This window comes from Simochromis diagramma, unplaced genomic scaffold (genome assembly GCF_900408965.1).
Source record: "Simochromis diagramma unplaced genomic scaffold, fSimDia1.1 OVJJ01000603.1, whole genome shotgun sequence".
Lineage (NCBI taxonomy): Eukaryota > Metazoa > Chordata > Actinopteri > Cichliformes > Cichlidae > Simochromis > Simochromis diagramma.
Window position 1 is genome coordinate 24,892,239 of NW_024387414.1, and position 7,467 is coordinate 24,899,705.

At 38.9% G+C, this 7,467-nt stretch overlaps 1 long non-coding RNA gene across 4 annotated transcripts in view; it reads left to right on the forward strand.

Annotated features, from left to right (window-relative positions):
• Positions 1 to 3,214: 3,214 nt before the first annotated feature.
• The window catches only part of LOC120720897, a 78,184-nt gene continuing 73,931 nt past the window's right edge, over positions 3,215 to 7,467 (forward strand). Inside the window, exon 1 of one of the 4 annotated variants that reach the window (XR_005693082.1) lies at positions 3,215 to 3,706. This is a non-coding gene — a long non-coding RNA (uncharacterized LOC120720897). The remainder of the gene's footprint in view (positions 3,707 to 7,467) is intronic. The other 3 variants (XR_005693081.1, XR_005693080.1, XR_005693083.1) reach the window with 3 other exon arrangements.

The window sequence follows — 7,467 nt, forward strand, 5'->3', positions numbered from 1 at the left end:
CGGGATCCAGATTTTTGTGCTTTGACAGTTTGATCGACAGCTGACATGACTGGCTCTGGAGTTGCCAGTCAATACAATAATACTGAAAGTAGCCCCAGTGCAAGTGTCTTCTGCTCAGAAAAAAACTTCAAAAGATTTTTTTCCCAATATATAGTATTGCTGTGTTCTGTCAGAGTGATCAACACCGTGTTACAACAGTATCCTCTGGACTATGAAAGTTTGCAGTTTGGAACTATTCTTTACAAAGTTTGCCGGAAGAAAAATTGTGTCGCTGTTTTGCTGCGATATAATATCGGACAACTTAAATTATGAGTTATGTGACACTCAGTGTGCTCTTACATTAAAAGGGACGCAATAAATCATCTTAGCCTCACAAGGAAGCAGACGCTTCGGTGTAATACGCCCTCTTAAAGCATTGTCTAAAGTTAGTCCTGTCCAGCATCCATGACATCAGAGAGAAGGCAGCAGACTCCCCTGAGCATCAGAACACAGACAGACTAAAAAAATAATCATGATTGCTCTATTAATCTACTCTATTATGGCTCTTGATCAATATATATTTTGCTCTTGTTCAACAATAACCATTCATCAAGTCAACCTCATTCTGCAAAGGCTAACCTTTTAAGATGTCAAGAGGAAAAGGGAATTCTGTTTAACATGCAGTTCATCTAAGCAGATAAAGGGGAACAAAGAGTGCACGAAGATCTGTGAACAATATGTAAGACAACATTAGTCACAATACATCATTGCTCTAGAGAGACTTGTGGGCTAAGTGTATAATTTAAGGATATATAATTCATCTTTTCTAGTTTTCTGAAAATAGGTTTGCCTACATTACATTTTCTCATTACATATTTTGTCAATACAAATAGATACACTGTTACGCAAAGCCATTTCAGAAATAGTTCTCCCAAAACAACCCAACAGTTTGGATCCAATAAAAGTTTCATGTCTTATGTTGTTACTGTATATTTTGTTGCTGCTGATGCGTTTTCACTTCTAAAATTTAGCCATAAAGAAATAGAAGGGAATCTTAACATGATGTATTTCTGTCAGAATCCATTCCTAAATGCAAAAATCAAATCTGTTCACAGAATTTGAAATAAATCTTTTTGACTTTGCAAAAGTGTTTTCAAGCTATCCTATCAAAATCAAGTTGTGATGAACATGGAAAATCCAGAGCCTTGTAAATCGAAACCCAGAAACCAAAAAAAAAAGACTGTGTCGACTGTTTATTCAAGTGTTTATCTAAATATTTTTGAACTTTTTTTTTTTCTTTTTTACTATGAAACTACTTCTTGTCCATCTTTTTCTTTAAATTCATCCGGCACCATGTATCTGTTTGGATCCTTCAAAGAGATGAAAACTGCAAGTCATTATAGGAAAATAAAAGCAATACATTCTCAGACTCTTATACACTTTCTGGCTCTTAGACTGTGGCTTACAGTATATAAATTCAATACAATTTTCAGGGTTTTACAGCACCCAGAAGGAATATTCACAAACGTGGCAGCATTTCACACATTTGCAGACCTAGCCAACAATAGAAATGCTTTTTGTAAATAACTCTCAATAGTTATAAAACCGACTACTCAATTATGTTTTCCTTTTTCATAAAAACGTATGAACAAAGTGTAAGGAGGGGGTTTGGGGGATGGTGGAACAGGCATTATAAATTTCCTCCTTTCCCAACAAATTCTGAAGAAAAAAGTCAGCAATTTGTTCATTTTGATGACAGTATGGTGTCAATACATGTGGGAATTCCAGTCATTTTCTAATCTGAGTATAAAATGCATTCTGATAAGGGTTTCAGCATTTCTTTTGTAGCCTGCAGCCTTAACCACTTTGCGCATCATAACTCACAATGGAGTCACAGTGGTGAGCAGGACACAGACATGCACCTTGGCTAAAAGGATTTATGACCCTGAGTGACTTTATTCATAAATAACTCTTTTGTTTTCTTAAATCATCAAACTATAAAATAGGATTGAAAGCAATTTAAGTCTCTTCTTAGCTGGTTGTAGCCTGCTGCAGCATTAGCTACACAGCTCAACAGGAACAAAGGCCCATATTAAAAAAAGAATCGAGGAAAGGATGTCATCTTTTTAATTTTATCACCAGTTTTTTATTCTATCAATTCAGTACTTCAACTATGTTGTGTGAGATTTATTTGTTATCAGCAAAATGCCACACCTTTTTCAGTTTAAGAGCCTTAAAATTGCCTTTAGAAAAAACAGAAGTTTAACATTATTTTAACATCCGAAGAGACACAAACAACCTACAAAACAGGAAGTCGGGGCAGCCAATGGCAGCTCTGAAGCCAAAAGCCACGGCAGCTACAGGTGTATCTCATTCTTTACTGCCTGACTGAGATGGATCTCAGCAATTTCTGGTGCGAGCGTTGCACTAAGTTGAATCTAAATAATTCAAGACCTGGAATGATTCTCAAATTGCTTTTATTTTGAACAGAATACAAAACAGACAATGGAAAAAAAAAACCTTTCCTCCCCCTTTGCTGCGGGTGTAGAAAGATTTCCCTGTCAGAAAAAGCCACGGAAAACACCATGTGCTAAATGATTTCATACATCTCTTCTCCATGCTGTTCTATACACTACACACTGTAGATTCAGACTTTCACAGAGTGCAGTGCTATTTTTTTTTTAAATGGCGCCTTTATTGCAGCTGTTGTATTTTTTTCTCTTTTTTTCTTTTTCAAAGAATGGTGCAGCAGCCTCGACATTAGTCAGCATTTGTACGGTCCATAGCTGCAGCTTCTGAGAAACAAATTTACAAAGCAAGCTGTTTTGCACGCACACACACATCTACAGAACCTCACCACTTAACAACTCTCCCCCTCTGCCTTCTTTCTCCTGTGTTTTTGCAAAGTAAACAAACATCATTTCGAGTGATTCCTCACAATCCATCCTTCTGCCTCTGTAGTGTGTTTGAGCCTGCCTCGCTGTGCTTGTCAGAAGAGCTCCTTTAATCGCTCAGTGCCGGCATGTGATGTTCAAGGCCCACTCCTCCTCCCAGCCTTCTCCTTTCTTTATCTGTCAATCATCAGAGCTTGAAAAAATAAAGCCCCTATGCCTTTATTTCAAGAGGTGCCTGATCAATATCATCAATCCATCCACCTCCCCTGCTCACACCCCCCACATGTTCTTTCTCTTCATCTCTCCCCATCGTTCTCTTCTTTTACTTCACTCCCTCCCTCCCTCCCTCTCTCTCTTTCTCTCTCTCTCTTATTCTCGCTCTCTCTCACTCTCTCTCTCTCTCGGTTGCTGCAGCTGTATCCATTTCCTCCTGGCAAAAAGGGACTTTATGAATAAATGATACTGAATTGCTGAAGGTTCAGATACTAAATAATGAATTTCACCACCAAAAACACAACAACTTCTCCAATCATAAAATAGCTCTCCCCTTCCATATTGATTGTGCTTGTGCAACCAGATGCAGAGAGCACAGTCTGCATCCGTGCAAGGTAGAAGACCATACAGGGAGAAAATGCATAAAATGATAGGGAGCCACCTGCTTTTTTAGCTATAGATATCTGTTAAGAGAGGCTAACAGATGGGTGCCGATAACGGGTACACTTTCTCTGAGCTCCTCTCGCATCTTTGTCGAAGCACTAAGAGCGGAGTTGGTCTGAGGGAGGTGGAGGAGAGAAGAAAAAAATCTGAAAACTTTCCTTCACGGGACATTTAAAGTAAGTGTGGTCATCTATTCTGTGCAACGGGCGATGGTGTGTTGCTCTGTTTGTGAGAGAGTCTGTGTGTGTGTGTGTGTGTGTGTGTGTGTGTGTGTGTGTGTGCGGGTCTGTGTGTGTGTATGCGTGTGTGTGTTTGTTGCGTGGGTATACGTGCGTGTGTCTGTGTTGGAGCTGGCTTGAAGGAGAAAGAGTATTGGCTGGCGAGGCCATGATTTTTTTTTTCCTCAGGTCATTGTTGGTTGAGGTGCAGCTGTAATAGTGAGCTGCTTCTCACTGATGAAATAATATTCTGATTAGCGATCACATTGTTTTCCTGCAGTAATAACAGCAATGAGATGGGAAAAACACCTCACAGGGGCAACGGCGTGTAAATGGAAATGTGTCTCTTGGGGTAACGGAGTTATTGTTTAAAAGCTTTTCAAATATTGTGTCCTATTCTCACCTAATATAAACATGCATATAACACATGCTAAGGGAGAGCAATTCAGTTGTAAAGGAATGCATGTGTGTGTGTGTGTGTGTGTGTGTGTGTGTGTGTGTGTGTGTGTGTGTGTGTGTGTGTGTGTGTGTGTGCACAAAGGCTAAAAGTGATTAATAAAAGAAAATCTTTGAATATGTTTTTATCGTTCTCTTTCACTGTTACGTTTATTTATTTTGGCTTAAACATAGTGGAAAACAATGAATTTATACATTTATACAATTAATATATTTATGTAATTACATTGTGATAATATTGTTTATGTGTTTTTATCAAGTAATTATGCAGTAACTATGAATCAACACAAATTCTCTTTATATATAATTCCTAACATAATTTAATAAATTATAATATATTTATATAATAATAATAATAATTTTATATAAGTCTGTATTTTCACAGTATCCTGCTGTTATTTGGCATTTTTACATACTGATTTATTCCACTCGTCACATTATTCAGAATAATGCATATACTGCTATGTTATACAGTGTGGAGACACATACTAATGCAGGAAGTCATTGTGGCGAGGGATAAATAATTGATATCTCACTGAATATGCAAATGAGAAAGAAGGAGCAAGGGAGAGTCATAGATGATGGCGTGTGGTGTGTTCCCGGTGCACGGAGCTAAACAAAAGGCCCGTGTGATTTCCATCATCCAATTAAGAAATATTACAGCCACCATGTTGGGACTGAAACCGTTTAGAGTTGTTTGGGGTCCTGCTTTTATGCAGCTTTGTGTTGTGCTTTTGGGGGAAGCCTTTGAAGTAATTGTGTTGTGTATTTCCCCAGATAGGATTTTTATTTTTACATGGTGAGATACAGTTTAGCTCAATAGACGATAATTCAGGGAAGAGTGGGAATTTATTTTAATAATGTTGGGTCTATTAGTATGTAACAGATGGATACGGTATTCACAAATGTACAGTTCATTTCAATAGCACGTGTAGTCATCAAGAAAACAGACGTACAGGGTAAAGATTTTTTTTCCCCTCTCTTTCTCTGTGTTTTACGCAGCTACACGTTCACCTCACGTCATATTTCTTTTCCTTGTTTGCATTAGCCTTATAACCTACAAACTCTGGGAGACGAGCGCTTGTGCAGCAGGGGCGTAACAACCTTTCAGCCGCAGCTCGGAGAGAAAAATTAAAATTTGATGTTAATCAAGGAGACTGGGAGCTGGAGATGACAGGTGTTTTCTACTCTACTTACCCCAGTCTCTTTCCATTTGGCATCACCACTGAATTTCAACTCAAAGTTGCCCATTTCAGTCCCATCAAATGGAACTTGCCAATCATTCACTTCATGTTTTAGGAGCATTCGTGGTTTGACCAAAGTGCACGACTGTGGCTGTGAATAATTTAAATTAAAAGTCCAGAAAAGTCATAAGAAGAAAAGGCAAGATGCGAATTTTGTGTGTTTCAGTTAAGGAAAGAAATGCAATTCGTTTTAGTCATTTATAGATAAGGTAATGATAATTTAAACTATATATATATAAGAACTATATATAGAACCATCAAAAAGCAGTTTGTTTCCTATCCATTATTTTTAAAACTATGACACTAACATTAATGCATCAATATGACATGTCAGACTCATAAATCTATCACTACTTGCTTTGGTCTTTTTATCCACTGCACTTCTTACCCTTTTTTTAACATGACTGTGTTTTAGGTTATGCCCTGCCAGCACACACACATACACACACCACAAAAACACACATATTCTCATATCTCCCCCAGGGACCTGGCTCTCAGACACGAATCACAAGGTTGAGTTGGTCATTATGGAGGTCCTTGACTAGCTCAACGCAAACTTACAATCCCTAACATTGGCTTCCTACATTCCCCAGTGAGTGATACATGGAAACAAGTGTGCATGCATGTGCGCACACATGTGTGCCTGCACGCGCGTGTATGTGTGTGTGCAACAAGGCCAAAAACCAGCCCTTTAAAATCCAAAAATCACCATATCCAGCTAACTACAATACAATATGGCATCAATAAAATTTTCCCACAAACTCCATCATGCTGTAATCTATACGGTCTGAACTTCCTTGTGCATTTGTCAGTGATTCATAACGACTAAATACGAGAGCAGAAAAAAGCTTGGAAAAGATGGATCTTCAATGCATTTTAGGGCCATTTTAAATCTTTTTTCCCTGCTTCCTGGGCAAGATCTGAAAGAGAAAAAAAGATTTCTCCTTCACTCTGTCGAGCCCCTGAATTATTAGGGGCATCAATATCTTTAGCATATTGCCAAGGGCTTCCAGACAGTATCTGCTTTCATTATTAGTGTCAGCTCAATTATAGCTCACACCCAACTGTTTCTCAACATCTAATAGCATCAATCGACAGGGATGGCTGACGAGCTCGCACTCACACACATGCACACACTCGCACACACAACCGATATTCTAACACGTGTGCGTACACGCATCCGCGCCTCACATCCGTCTGTGCGTGCTGTTGCGTTCTGTCATCTTGCTAATGTACGGCGGCTGAGAGGAAGCACAGGGCTCATAATGGAGGCCATGTTCTTAGTGGCGATGAGCAGCTGATGCAGCCTGGCCCATTTTCATCAAATATTAATGGCATGGAAAAATACACCCGGACTGAGGCCTCGTCCAAAGCCAAACTGGAGAGGCTGGGGGAAAAGAGCAATGGGGAGAAAGTGCAGTGAGTGTGTTTAGAAGTGCCGTCTGATGGCCATAATTAGGGCTGCTCTAATTAAAAATTCAAAAGCCCCAGTTTATTTGAGCGCATGAATCTTCCACTCACTGCAGCATTTATTCGCCTTTTACAAAGTATTTTATTTTACAACATCAATTGAAGTGGGTTTTCCTCCCTCTGCACTCCATCCTCTGTCTCAAGCTTTCGATTTCTCGCTCACTGCCTCTTGAGTCAGAGAGCTGCTAAAAGAAGAAAAGAGAACATGCTCAGCTCTTCTTCTTTTTTTTCAGGAAACTCGTGCAAGGTTATGCAAATGATTGGCAGCCATTAAAAGAAAGGTTAAATGATAAAGACACCAACCAACAGGAACTGGTGATACTGCACTCAGTGAAGGAATGCACTTGATTTCCCTGAGATGTTTTGGATATGAAACCTAAAAATCAGGAGAAATTCTTTTTCTTTTTTTGTCTTTCTTCTCTTTCTTCTCTCTATAAGCACAAAACCATTGCTTTCAGCTTACAGTACAACCTTTGGCACGAACAAAGCCTGTAAAATGTACAGTTTTGGGCATGTGCTTTGTTTGATTATACAAACAGTCACTTCACC